Source organism: Cervus canadensis, chromosome 31, assembly GCF_019320065.1.
Source record: "Cervus canadensis isolate Bull #8, Minnesota chromosome 31, ASM1932006v1, whole genome shotgun sequence".
Taxonomy (NCBI): Eukaryota; Metazoa; Chordata; class Mammalia; order Artiodactyla; family Cervidae; genus Cervus; species Cervus canadensis.
In genome coordinates this window covers 38,677,935-38,692,786 of record NC_057416.1, presented here as the reverse complement: position 1 = coordinate 38,692,786, position 14,852 = coordinate 38,677,935, and the positions used below count along the sequence as shown (strand labels likewise).

General features: G+C 42.3%; 1 long non-coding RNA gene across 1 annotated transcript; it reads left to right on the top strand.

Moving 5' to 3' along the window:
- On the top strand, positions 1-14,449 carry LOC122432604. Its single transcript, XR_006266889.1, has 3 exons — positions 1-214; positions 6,746-6,753; positions 14,438-14,449. It is a non-coding gene; the product is annotated as an uncharacterized LOC122432604 (long non-coding RNA).
- Positions 14,450-14,852: the final 403 nt, after the last annotated feature.

Sequence of the window (14,852 nt, the reverse complement as noted above, 5' to 3'; positions counted from 1 at the left end):
AGTTGGTTTATTCTTGTAGCATAAAAATCTGTGCTTTGGGATTCGACAAATTCTTGGAAAGCATTTTCTGCCTCCTGCTGGGTGTGGAAGTGCTTTCCCTGCAGAAAGTTGTCGAGATGCATGAAGAAGTGGTAGTTGGTTGGCAAGAGGTCAGGTGAATATGGCTGATGAGGCAAAATTTTGAAACCCAATTCATTCAACTTTTGAAGCATTGGTTATGCAATCTGTGGTTGGGTGTTGTTGCGGAGAAGAACTAGACCTCTTCTGCTGACCAGTGCTGGCTTCAGGCATTGCAGTTTTTGGTGCATCTCATCGATTTGCTGAGCATACTTCTCAGATGGAATGGTTTCACCAGGATTCAGAAAGCTGTAGTGGATCAGACCGCCAGTAAAACACCAAACAGTGACTAGGACCTTTTTTTTTTTTGGTGCAAGTTTGGCTTTGGGAAGTACTTTGGAGCCTCTTACTTAGCCCTTCCACTGAGCTGGTCACCGCCAGTTGCCATATACAATCTACTTTCCCTTGCTCATCACTATCTGGATGAAAAATGGTTCATTGTTGTGTAAAATAAGAGAAGATGACACTTCAAAACGACGATTCTTTGATTTGCAGTCAGCTCACGAGGCTGACTAGTAAGCTTATCGAGCTTCATTCATCTTTCCAATTTGCTTCAAATGCCGAACGTCCATAGAATAGTCGATGCTGAGTTCTTTGGCAACTTCTTATGTAGTTGTAAGAGGATCAGCTTCACTGATCCTCTCAATTGGTCGCTGTCACCTTCCAGTGGCCGGCCACTATGCTCCTCATCTTTAAGACTCTCGTCTCCTTTGCAAAACTTCTTGAACCACCACTGCACTATACATTTGTTAGCTGTTCCTGGGCCAAATGTGTTGTTGATGTTGCAGTTGTCTCCACTGCTTTGAAATCCATTTTGAAGTCAAATAAGAAAATAAGAATTTGCTTTTTGTCTAACATCATTTCCATAGTCTAAAACAAATATAAAATAAACAGCAAGTAATGTCATTAGCAAAAAAAAAAAAAAACATAAAGTGGGATATGTGCATTAAAATGATGTATAACATAACCACATATATTCAGAATGTATTCCAATATCAAACAGCAAATTTCAACTTTGCAAAAATCACAGTTAGTTTTGCACCAAACTAATATTGCTTAGAAAGCTTATGCTTCATTCAGCTTATGGGATCACTCCCTTTAGGTCCTGTCAAAACCTCAAAACTAACTTTGTGGCTTAATAACCATAACAATACTAGTTTTCTCTGCTTTCACCTAATTTTAATATTGTATTTGTATTTTAACAGTAATTCTTTGTCTGTTTATCTCTATGCATTCTGCTTTAAGCTATCTCCAATGCATATAGAGATAGATTTAACAAATAATAATGTATAAAAACAATTACTAATATGATGAATATAAAATCTTCATAATTCTATATATTCTTGAAAAGTGAAAGTGGTAGTTGCTCTGTTGTGTCTGACTCTTTGTGACCTCACGGACTGCAGGCCGCCAGACTCCTCTGACCATGGAATTCTCCAGGCAAGAATACTGGAGTAAGTAGCCATTTCCTTCTCCAGGGGAATCTTACCCACTCAGGGATCAAACCTGGGTTTCCTACATTGCAGACTCTCAGGGATCGAACCTGGGTCTCCTGCATTGCAGACTGATTCTTTACCATCTGAACACCAGGGAAGCTTGTTCTTCAAATTAGAGAAATACCAGATTCCAAGGATATTTTTGCATTGTAAAGATCTTTCTTAAATATTTATCAGAATTTGAAATTAGTATTAAAGTCACTTAAAAGTGAACTTAAGCATAGTGGTCAAACTTAGTTTAATAAGTGGACTATATTATTTATCAACTGGAGGATTGCTCCAAAATTAGCAAATTACTGCAAAACTTAGCAGCTGAAAATAACAAATATTTATTATCTCTTATCATTTCTGAGGGTCAAGAATCTAGGGAAGATGGGTGGTTCTGATTCAGGTTGCAACCAAAGCCACAGTGATCTCAAGAGGCCCAGGACCAGAGAGCCCATTCCTGAGTATACTCAGGTGGTATAGGCTGGCCTCAGCTCCTTACCACAGGGCTGCTCATGATAGGGCAACCACTTCCAGCACAGAAACAAAGAAAGAGAGCCCAAGACAGAAACCTCATCATGGAAGTGACATGTTGTATGTCAACTAGTGTCACTACCTAATTTAAGAACATTTTCATCACCCAAAAAAGAAATGCTGAAAAACTTTGCTCAGTAAAATACACTGTCCAGAGAATCAACAAATCAGCCACAGACTGAAAGAAACATTTTCAAGAGACACATCTGATATACAAAACATGCAAAGAACACTTAAAACTCAATAACAAGAAAATGAAAGACCTAATTAAAAATGAGCAAAAGATCTGAGCAGATATCTCACCAAAGAAGATATACAGATGGCAAATGAGCATATGAAAAGATGTTCCACATCTTATGGCATTAGGGAAATGCAAATTAATACCTCTGCACCTGTTAGAATTCCCCAAGTCTGAAACATTGACAGTACCAAATCCTGGCAAGGACGTGGAGCACACAGAACATTCATTTCTTGCTGTGGGAATACAAGGTGATACAGCTGTTTGTGACCCCATGGACTGCAGCCCACTAAGCTCCTCTGTCCCTGGGGATTCTCCAGGCATACTGGAGTGGGTTGCCATGCCCTCCTCCAGGAGGTCTTCCCAACCAGGGATGGAATACAGATCTCCCACATTGCAGGCGAATTCTTTACCAACAGCCACCAGGGAAGCCCTGCTCCTTGGTATCTACCTTAAAAAGTTGAAAATTTAGTCCACACAAAAACCTGCACAGGGGCATTTAACACAGTTATTTTTCATAACTACCAGAACTTGGAAGCAACCAAGATGTCTCTAAGTAGGTGAATGGGCAAATAGTCCATGGTTCATTCAGACAATAAAATAGCATTTAGTGCTAAAATAATGAGCAATCAAGTCATAAAAAGTCATGGAAGAAACTTAAATGCATATTACTGAGTGAAAGAAACCAATCTGAAAATGCCACATATTATATGATCCTAACTCTATGACATTCTGGAAAAGGCACAACTGTGGAGACAGTGAAAGGATCAATGGTTTCCAAGGGTTACAGGGACAGGAGGGAGCATAAAGATTTTCAGGACAGTGAACCTATTATAATGGTGAATATGTATTATTTTACATTTGTCCAAACCCATTGAGTGTACAGCAGCCAGTGTAAACCCTAACATTAAGTATGGACTTGGGTAATTATGAGGTCGCAACATAGGTTCACCAGCTGTAACAAATGTACCACATTAGTGGGGAGTTTTGATAGTGGGGGAGGCCATGCATTTGTGGGGGCAAAAGTATATGGGAACCCTCCATGCCTTTGCTCAGTTACACTGTGAACATAAAACTGCTCTAACAGCCTATTTTAAAACAACCTACCTCAATAAATGGAGAAGGGAATGGCAATCTACTCCAGTATTCTTGCCTGGAGAATCCCGTGGACAGAGAAGCCTGGTGGGCTACAGTCCATGGGATGACAGAGAGTCGGACATGACTGAGCAACTAATGCACACACACACCTTAATATAATAGAGGCCATATACAACAATCCTACAGCTAATATCATGCTCAATGGTGAAAAGCCGAAAGCATCTCCTCTAAGATCAGAAACAAGACAAAGATGTCCACTTTCACCACATTTATTCAGCACAGGTTTGGAAGTCCTAGCCATGCTATCAGAGAATAAAAAGAGATAAAAATATTCAAGTTGGAAAAGAAGTAAAACTGTCAACGGTTTGCTGATTATACAAGGCTATATATAGAAAATCCCGAACATGCTACAGAGAACTACTAGAGGTCATCAGTGAATTTGCTAAAGTTGCAGGATACAAAGTTAATACACAGAAATCTCTTGCATTCCTATACACTGACAAGGAAAGAGCAGAAAGAGAGATTAAGGAAATCCCACTTACCATTGCATCAAAAAGAATAAAATACCTAGGAATAAATCTACTGAAGGAGGCCAAAGACATACTCAAAATCTATAAGATACTCTTGAAAAAATCAGTGATGACACTAACGATGGAGAGATATACCATGTCCTTGGATTGAAAGAACAAAATCAATATCGTGAAAGTGACTACATTACCCAAAGCAACATACAGATTCAGTGCAATCCATATCAAGTTACCAAGGGCATTTTTCACAGAGCCAAATGTTATACTTTGTATGGAAACACAAAAGACTCCAAATAGGGAAAACAATCTTGAGAAAGAAGAATGGACCTGGAGGAACCAGGCTCCCTGGCTTCAGATTATACTGCAAAGCTACAGCCATCAAAATGGTATGGTACTGGCACAAAAACAGGAATATGGATCAACAGAACAGGTTGAAAGTCCAAAGATACACCCGTGAACCTATTGTCCCCTAATCTATGACAAAGGATGCAAGAATATTCAATGAGAACAGACAGGCTCTTCAAAAAGTGATGCTAGGAAAATTGGACAGTTATATGTAAAAAAGTGAAATTGGAACACTCCCTAACACTATACACAAAAATAAACTCAAAATGGACTGAAGATCTAAATGTAAGGCTGGATACTATAAAACTCTTAGAGGAAAATATAGGCAGAATACTCACTGACATAAATCACAGCAAGATCTTTTTCAATTTACCACCTGCAGCAATGAAGATAGAAACAAAAATAAAACACCAGAGTTTTGATACTTTGATGCAGTTTTGATCAAAGCAAACTGTAATCAAAATGAAAAGACAGCTCTCAGAATGGGAGAAAATATTTGCAAATGAAGCAACCAACAAGGGATTAATCTCCAAAACATACAAGCAGCTTGTGTGGCTCAATAAAAAAGAAAAAAAGCAACCTAATCAAAAAAATGGGTGGGAGAACTAAATAGACTTTTCTCCAAAGACATAGAGATGGCCAACAAACACATGAAAAAATGCTCAGCATCACTAATTATTAGAGAAATGCAAATCAGAAGCACAATGAAATATCATGCTGTGCCAGTCATAATGGCTACCATCAAAAATTTACAAACAATAGGTGTTGGGGAGGGTGTAGAGAAAAGGGAATCCTCTTACACTATTGGTGGGAGTGTAAACTGATGCAGCCACTATGGAGAACAGTATGGAGGTTTCTTGAAAAACTATACATAGAGCTACCATATGATCCAGGAATCCCACTCCTGGTCACATATCAAGGGAAAATAATAATTCAAAAGGATGTATGCATGCTAATGTTTACTATAGCATCATTTACAATAGCCAGGACACAGAAGCAACCTCAATATCCATCGACAGAGAATGGATAAAGAAGATGTGGTGTGAATATATATTTGTGTGTGTGTGTATTACTCAGCTATAAAAAAGAATGAAATAGTGCCATTTACAGAGATGTGGATGGATCTAGAGATTGTCATGCACAGTGAAATAATCAGAAAGAGAAAAGCAAATATTGTGTATTGATTATCTGTGGAATCTAGAGAAACAGTGCAGATGAACATGTTTGCATTCAGAGTCACAGACACAGAGAACACTTTTGGTTACCAAGCAAGGAAGGGGGGTGGGATGAGTCAGGAGATTGGGACTAACAGATGCACTTGAGCATGTACAAAATAGACAGCTGATGAGAGCCTGCTATAGCACAGGGAGTGTGTGCTAGTCAGTGTTCAGTGGTGACCTAAACGAGAAGGAAACCGAAGGAAGAGGGACTGATTCACTTTGCTGCACAACAAGAGACTAACACAGTATGGGGAAGTAACTATCAGTGCAGTTTAGCTCAGTCGCTCAGTCGTGTCCAACTCTGCGACACCACAGTCTGCAGCACGTCAGGCCTCCTTGTCCATCACCAACTCCTGGAGCTTGCTCAAACTCATGTCCATTGCGAGTCGGTGATGCCATCCAACCATCTCATCCTCTGTCATCCCCTTCTCCTCCTGCCCCCAATCTTTCCTAACATCAGCTTCTTTTCTAATGAGTGAGTTCTTTGCATCAGGTGGCCAAAGTATTGGAGTTTCAGCATCAGTCCTTCCAATGAATATTCAGGGTTGATTTCCTTTAGAATTGACTGGTTTGACCTCCTTGCTGTCCAAGGTACTCTCAAGAGTCTTCTGTAACACCTCAGTTAGAAAGCATCAATTCTTTGGCATTCTTTATAGTCCAACTTCAGCTTTCTTTATAGTCCAACTCTCACATCCATACATGACTACTGGAAAAACTAAAGCTTTGAATATACGGACTCAGCTGGCAAACTGTCTCTGCTTTTTAATATGCTGTCTAGGTTTTTCATAGCTTTTCTTCCAAGGAGCAAGCATCTTTTAATTTCATGACTGCAATTACCATTTACAGTGATTTTGAAGCACAAGAAAATAGTCTGTCACTCTTTCCATTGCTTCCGCATCTATCTGCCATGAAGTGATGGGACTGGATGCCATGATCTTCGTTTTTTGTACTTTGAGCTTTAAGCCAGTTTTTCCACTCTCCTCTTTCACCTTCATCAAGAGCAATAAAATTTAATAAGAAATAAACAAAGCAAAGAATTGGCCACAATATATAGACTGAGTAAAGAACAGCCCAAGTGTTGCTAGTTGTCCAGGTCAATGAGATTTTGACCTGCTGAGAACTGGCCATCCTCAATCAGTAAATATACTGCACAGTTCCAGTCTCATTTCTTAGTCCAGAAAACAGAGTTTGGGGTATATGTTGTAGAATATTAGACTTTTCTCTTTCTGTGTGTAACTTCCCTGCTTCTCTACTTTTCTGCAAAGCTTTTCTGGAAAACAAATTCAAAGAAAAGATTTAAATCAAAAGCAAGAAAGGAAGGAAGGAAGGGAAGAGAGACAAGGCAAGAGAAATTCCCATACCTATTAGCAGTCCCTCACCCTTCATTCCCTGCTCCCACGAGGCCCAGGGAACCACTGATTTACTTTCTGTCTCCAGGGATTTGCCTATTCTGAGCCATTCATATACATACACTATGAGTGCTTTGCATCTTCTTTCTTTAACTTATATTGTTTTGAAAGTCCATTCATGTTTTATATATATGTATACTGCATGCAATGCAGCAGGACTTTATTTCTTTTTATGGCTGAATATTGTTCTATTGTATGGAAAGACCATATTTTGTTTTCTACTCCTCAGTTTATGGACATTTATAATGTGTCCACTTTTTGACTAGTATGAATAATACTTCCCCAAGTAGTCACATATACATATTTGTGTATGTTTTTTATCCTCTAGGGATATATATCCAGGGATTAAAATGGCTGTATCTTTTGATGACTCAATATTAATGTTTGAGAAACTTCAAAACTGTTTTTCACAGTGGCTGAATCACTTTTTACCACCATCAGCAATGTATAACGTATTCTAATTTCTCCATATCCTCACCAACAGTTGCTAATGTCTTTTTAAAATTTATTATTATACCTATTTTAGTAGATGTAAAGTGGTATCTCTTTGTGGTTTTGATTTGAATTTCTCTGATAACTAATGAGTTGAACATCTTTTCATGTGCCTATTGGGTAATGAGAGTCCCTTGGACAGCAAGGAGATCCAACCAGTCCATCCTAAAGGAGATCAGTCCTGGGTGTTCATTGGAAGGACTGATGTTGAACTGAAACTCCAATACTTTGGCCACCTGATGTGAAGAGCTGACTCATTTGAAGAGACTCTGATGCTGGGAAAGACTGAGGGTAGGAGGAGAATGGGACGACAGAGGATGAGATGGTTGGATGGCATCATCAACTCAATGGACATGGGTTTGGGTGGACTCTGGGAGTTGGTGATGGACAGGGAGGCCCGGCGTGCTGCGGTTCATGGGGTCGCAAAGAGTCGGACATGACTGAGCGACTGAACTGAACTGATTGGATATTTGCATATTTTTTTTGGAAAAATATCTTCTCAGATCTTTTGCCAGTTTTTGAATTTGATTCTTTCTCTTTTCTATTGAGTTGTAAGTGTTATTTGTATCTTCTTAATATAAGACCTTATCAGACACATTATTTGCAAATATCTTCCCCATTCTATGGCATGTCTTTTAAATTTTCAATATCGTTCTTTAATGCTTGAAAGTATTCCATTTTGACAAAGTCAATTTACCTATTTATTCATTTGCCACTTGTGCTTTTAGTGTCATATTTAGGAGACCACTGCCTAGTCCAAATTCAAAAATATTTACTTCTGTGTTTTCTTCTAACAGTTCTATAGCTTTTGCTCTGGAATTTAAATCTTTGATCCATTTTGAGTTAATTTTGTATATAGAATGTGATAGGACTCCAACTTCATTCTTTTGCATATGGCTATCTAGTTGTCAGAATATCATTTGTTGAAAAAGAGTTATTTTTTTGCCCCATTGAGTGGCCTTAGAATTCTTGTCAAAAATCAGTTGAACATGAATGTATAAATGTATTACTGGACTCTTTTTTTCTGAACCATTGATATGTATGTACATGCTTCTGCTAGTACTACATACTCTTAATTATTGTAGATTTGTAGTAAGTTTTAGTATAAGTCCCCTTAACTTCTTTTTCTTGTTTAAATTGTGTTAATTATTCTGGGTCCTTGGCATTTCCCTATTAATTTTAGGGTCAGCTTGTCAATTTTAGCAAAAAAAAAAAAAAAAGACAACTGGAAGACTCTGCACTCTAAACTACAGAACCATTATTGAAGCTTGTCCAGGACCACAGAAAATTGCCTACAGTGTGACTCAGTTCATTTTAGTTCAGTCACTCAGTTGTGTCCAACTCTTTGCGACCCCATGGACTACAGCACGCCAGGCTTCCCTGTCCATCACCAACTCCCAGAGCCTACTTAAATTCATGTCTATCATGTCAGTGATGCCATCCAACTATCTCATCCTCTGTCACAGTGTGACTATGGCCCATGAATGTAGGATGGTGTTAGACTCTGGTATGCGTTGGTATGAAGTAAAAGTTAAAGTGATTGAGTGATTGTTATTAGGAAGATGGGATCATTCAATGCCTTCCTTTTCCTTTCATAATTCTTTGTTTTAATACTATTTTATAAGAAGGAAAATATGCATTAAGTTTTTGAGGAAATGATTTGTTTCTAAACTCCTTAAAATACCTGGCATATTGCACTGCACATAGTAGGCACTCAGCAAATATTTTTTGGAATTAATTTTATATTGCTCATTTGCAGACTGAAAAAAAAGTGAGTTCTTTTGTATTGCAGGCAGCTCATGGTTGCTCTTAAAAAACAACTATTCAATCGAGCTAAATGCAACAAGACACTTTATGCATACGAATGTCCTTAAGTTGGTTGCATTAGAGACCTAGTTGACTATTCATAATTCCTTATTTTTCTCAAAAAATTCACAGGCCCTCCCAACCACTATTATTAGTTCCCTAAAAATTGAATCTTTAAGAAATAATTTAAACTATCAGCAAAGAAAAAAATTTTTTTTCAAGTGGGCAGTGTGAGATGTTAAAAGATCTTGTGATATTTTCCAAAATAATTCTAATCTTTGGGAGATTAGTAACTCAACTCCCTTCTGAGTTGTTAGAGTCTAAGGTTATGGTCTGTGAGTAAACTTCGGCAGCTTATTAATTTATTCTTGGAAAGCTTTATTTAGAGAATCAGATGATACTAACCTATGCCCTAAAAAGTTATACTGTTGGGGGGGAAGGGTAATTGTAAGTCACTCACAGGTAGTGGACTGCTCTTAGCATTGTTAAGTTGAGCAGGTTAGTGAGGGACCAAGGGGAGTGGAGAAAGCCTGTCTCCATGGCGTTCTATAACACCACACACCGCTCTGCTTTTACGTCCATGATTGATGATGCCACTAAAACCCCCATGGGACCACTGCACTTTCTTGAATCTCAAACTGTAGACCATTCATTATTGTCTATATTTTCTACCCTGACCTGATATTGATGTACTCTGTGTTTAATGAATCATATTTATCACGCCCTGTTACAGCCCCGAAAGTACTGTGTATCATCATATCTTAGAGACGTGGTCCAAGTGGGAAACACAGCAGATGAGGAGTGGGGATAGAGCTGGATGGGAAGGCAGATCAGGGGCTCAAGAGAGGGAGGGGGAGGGAAAGGAAACTTGAGCTGGGCTTTTCAGTTGGGACCACACAGAGCATTCCAAACATGGGAAAATCCACAGTCGGCTCTTGCCATTTGCATGATGGGAAAATGGCATTTGTTAGTGGAAGGAGAGTCTAGAGACCCTTCCTCCTGTGGGCCTCCACTCTTGATAAGGATGCAAAGAAGAATCTAAGGTCTTACCCATGGCAAGGAAGTTTATTAACAATAAGGAAAGAAGGAAAGAACAGGTCCCTGGACACAACTGAGTGACTGAGCACACATAAAGAGCAGAGGGAACACCTCAAGACAGAGGTGGGCCATGCCATGAGAGGCAAATGGCCCTGGAGGACTGGGATGCGGGGCTTTTAAAGCAGGGTCATTTGGATAATCCGGGGGCGGGGGGGGTCGTTGATTGACAGCTGCAGGTTATGGAACAAGGTGCTCTGCCATGCATGTCTTTCCCACATTCAGTCTGTTGTAATTAGATGTGTGTATTCATGGAATAGTTAGGAGCTTTGAATGAGTCCAGTGGCAACGGTCACTTTAGTACAGGATGGTGTGAGGTGCGCATGCGTGCTGGAGTAAGAAAGCCCCGCCAGGCGGCCGAGGGTTTTTCCGGCCCCTGACGATGTTTGGAGGACTGGTGGGAGTTTCAGAGGTGGGACTGGTAAACTGCGTGGTGGGATTAGGCGGCTATTGGAGAGTGAGCCGAGGGGCCGCCTCCTGTTGCTCAGCTAACTTCCTGCCTGTCAGATTCTCATCCAAATCAATTTCCATTTGATACCCAGAACAGTTTCCCCTAGGGCGCACAACCAGAGCCAAATATTCCAACCGAAATAAATTGAAGTATTTATACAGATATTTTAGTGAAAAGTGAAAAGGAGAGGAGACCGCCCTCTGCATATTTCTAACTAGTGATTTTCCTTAAGAGAAAGCAAAAGAACTGGGCCAGTACATGGTGTTGGGCCATGAGTGCTTCTATTGTCGCTTTTCCTCTGCGCCTCGCCCTGCCGATGTTCCCAGCATTTCAGGGCACGTGGTAAGTGCCCCCAGGCAGTGCACTAGCCTTGCCAGACCCTGGCCATCTCTCAAAACACTGGTGTGGAGGCTCCCCTAAGGGAGAGAAGTTACTTGAGGACACATCACAGGAGGCAGCCAGGAGATGTAAACAGTTCCAAATACAACCAATTTATTGTACAAACGGAAGCATACACAAGAAATTACTATATTTTTCTCAAACCACTGGCCCCATAAGTGTATGTCAAACCCCTCTTCTGACCAGGAAGAAGAACCCTTCATAAGTCCCTGGGCAGACTCCAGATCTGGGTCAGTTCAGTTCTTCACTTTCACTTCTTAGAAACCCGTCCAGGGTCAACTTCATTTCTTCTCCAATTCAGAGCTCTCTCTCTCGTCCCTGGCCCGTCTTGCGACCAAAGGAGCCTTAATTGGGAGAGGCTGTACCCTGTGCCTATGTCTTTTCTCAAAGCAGCATCCAGAATTCAACGGGAATCAATGTTTGGTTTGGGGAATATCTCTTTTCCTTCCATTTTCACGGCAAAGCTCCCTTCTCTGCTCTTAGGAGCTGGGAGGGGAGGCGAGGAGGAAGGGCAGATTCTGGCTGTGTAACTGCCTCGTGTGGGTTGCCGTGCTTCTCTGGCCAGTGCGAGCTGGTCGTCATGCATGTCCTCCCAGGCGACACTGTCATGAGGACACTGCCGAGCCACACTCAGCTCAGCTCCCCACACAGATGTGATTCCACAGCCTCCAGGTCCCTACCACCCGGCCCCATGGTACAGCCCATGGGAGCTTGCCGGTGGGCCTCCTGTTCTTAGTGTGGACCCCTGGTGGGGAGTCGGGGGGGCGGTCAGCCGCTCAGTTCACGACTGGTGAAAACTCACATACTGAAACAAAGTTAGTGCTCAGCTCAGACACTCTCAAATCTTTCCTACTGTTTTTTGTGGGACATCCTGCCTCCTCCAAAGTTCTGAGTTCCATTGGTTTCAAGAGCTAGCACTCTTGACTTCTCTTTGAAAGACTGCCCTCAGGCTACTGGAGCCCACCCAAGGGCCAGGGAGTTTATTCCTCTTGGGGCTTTGTTAACCAGTAAAGTGTCCAGCGAAGGAATATGAACGTCCAGTTTTCTTAGCTCGGTTTGCTTCCTGAGTGAGCTGAGGGAAGTTCTGCAGTGAGCTTCCCTGCAGGATGAGGCCAAGGCCAACTCACCGTGGGACTTCTGGACCCATGGGGCTTTCTCCTCTTCCCTGTCCTTCTCACCCCAGTTCCCTCAGTGGTTTCCACTGGGAGCCCTTTCTTAATAAATCGCTGGCCCATAATTCCTCACTCAGGGCCTGCTCTTGGAAACCTGATGTGGCCTTGGGTAAGAATGGAGCTCTACCATCGTTGCCCTTGTGACAGTTTCATGAGTCAAATTCGCCAGCTCACTGGTTGCCCAGATTTCTGATTAGACATGACTCCTGGGTGTGTCTGTGTTTTTAAAAGAAGGCAGCATTTGAATTGGGGGACTGAGTTAAGTTGATGGCCCTCCACAACTGACTAGCAATCAGCCAAGCCTTTGAGAGCCTGAATAGAATAAAAACGTGGAAGAATGAAGAATTTTTCCTCTCTCTGCCTCAGTGCTTGAGCTGCGACTTCTGTATTTTCCTGACCCCAGGCTCCTAGTGCTCAGGCCTCCAGACTCTGGGTAGAATCCACCCATCAGTGGTCCAGCCCCCAGGCCTTTGAACTACAGCACCGGCTCTCCTTGGCCACTGGCTGGCAGACAGGAGATGGTGGCACGTCTCAGCTTCCAGAATGGGGTGAACCAGTACCTGAGATCCATGTCATTCTGTACATTCGTATGTATCTCTCTCTGTGTACCTTATGTACCTCCTTCTGGATTTGTTTCTCTGGAGACTCAGACTTAAAGTGCCCTCCATCTTTACCGTGTCATCTCTTTCCAATTTTCTTTTTCATTAGTTTCTAAGGCGTGAGGAGCAAAATTCCTTCCCTCCCTCCCCTCTTTTCCGTCTCTCTCTTTTCTTCCTTTTTCCTTCCATCTCTCATCTAGAACAAGCCCTGTGATGCCAGATTTCTAATCCTTTCTCTCACAGTGCTCTTGGAATTTGGGGGGAGAGAGCGAAACTGTTTTGGATCCTTTTATTGATCTATGCATTTTTGACTGTGCTGGGTCTTCACTGCTGCACGGGCTTTCCTCTAGTTGCCCCAAGTGAGAACTACTTTTTGTCGCAGTGCGCAGGCTTCTCCTCTCAGGGGCTTCTCTTGTTGCGGAGCAGGGGCTCTCGGGCAAGTGGACGTCAGTAGCTGTGGTCCCCGGGATCCAGAGCACAGGCTCAGTGATTGTGGCATGCAGGCTTAGCTGCACCAGGGCAGGTGGGATCTTCCTGGACCAGGGATCAAACCCGCAACTGCTGCATTGGCAGGAGGATTCTTTACCACTGATCCACCAGGGAAGCCCTGGATTCTTTAGTGGACTACTAATAATTCTTTTAATAACGCACTCCCTTTTCATCGCTTAAAATGGTAATGTCATTAGTGCTGAGCACAGGCTTTTGTTTGGTTGGTTGTTTTTGGATAAAAGAACATGAAGGGGGCAGAGTAACAGTCTCTAAAAGGTCCCTTTGCTCTGGATACTGCTGACAAGTATTCCTTGAGGACCAGACTTCCAGATTCCAAATCTACCCCAAAATAAGGACGCAAAGCCAGATTCAGTTCCTGGAGCAGTGGCTGCCGAGGCAGCCCCTCACGTTCTCCTCTGGCAAACAATCACCAGGTCCTCTAGTGTTTAGTGATACTTGGGGCTGGAAGGAACAGAAAAGGGGTTGGGGGTGGGGGTGCTCACTTCCAACAAAACAGTGAGGTGACTTCCATTTGGCGCTTAGAGTTTGAGGCAAGTAATGTCTGGGGAAGTTGAAACAAAAAGACTGGACTACAGCGGTTTAGGTAAAATGGCTACTTGGGTAGGGGATGGTCTCCCGTCTCTGATACATGGCACTCATGAATGGAAGTGCTCAGCGTCCCAGTGGCTCTCCTTTTGAACTGGCTCATCCATTACTGGGGTAATGATTTTCCGTCTGGGAAACAGCAAAGCCAAAGGCCTATTACACAGGCAACATAAAGTTAAAAAGACATTATGAATAAAACGTTGGCTCTGGCAGGCTTTTGCCAACTCTTCTCGGGAGAAGATTGCCTGATGCCGACACGTGTTTATTACACTTAATAATGTTTACATAATTCTTCCTTGAGCTCATTAGAGCTGTCAGATCCCAAGTAAATGTGCTCCCTCCTCGGTTTATCTTTAAAGACTTCGCAGTCAATAAAGCAAGATGAATGGCATCCAGGGCACAGACGACGTACTCTCCCCGGCTTTGCAAACACTGACAAGTTAGACCCTCCGTACGGGTGGGCTCCGGGGCCTTAGGCCTCCATCTGAGCAGCCCCTTAATTGTTAGTGCTTCTCTACCGTTAAGGGCCTGGGATCGCCGAGAGCTGGTCAAACAGGGCCAAACCTCATCCCGAGATTCTGCCTCAGTAGATCTGGGGTTGGGCTCAGAAATGTGCATTTCCAGCAAGCTCCTCAGATGCTCTTCAAGTGCCTGGCCCTTCCACCGTGTTCTAGGGGTGATCTGCCATCATTCCCTTTCTCGGGGGTCCCCTTGACGATTCGGGGCGTCCTGGCCTGAGGCACGCAGCAGCAGCAGCAGCGGCCACGCGGCGGT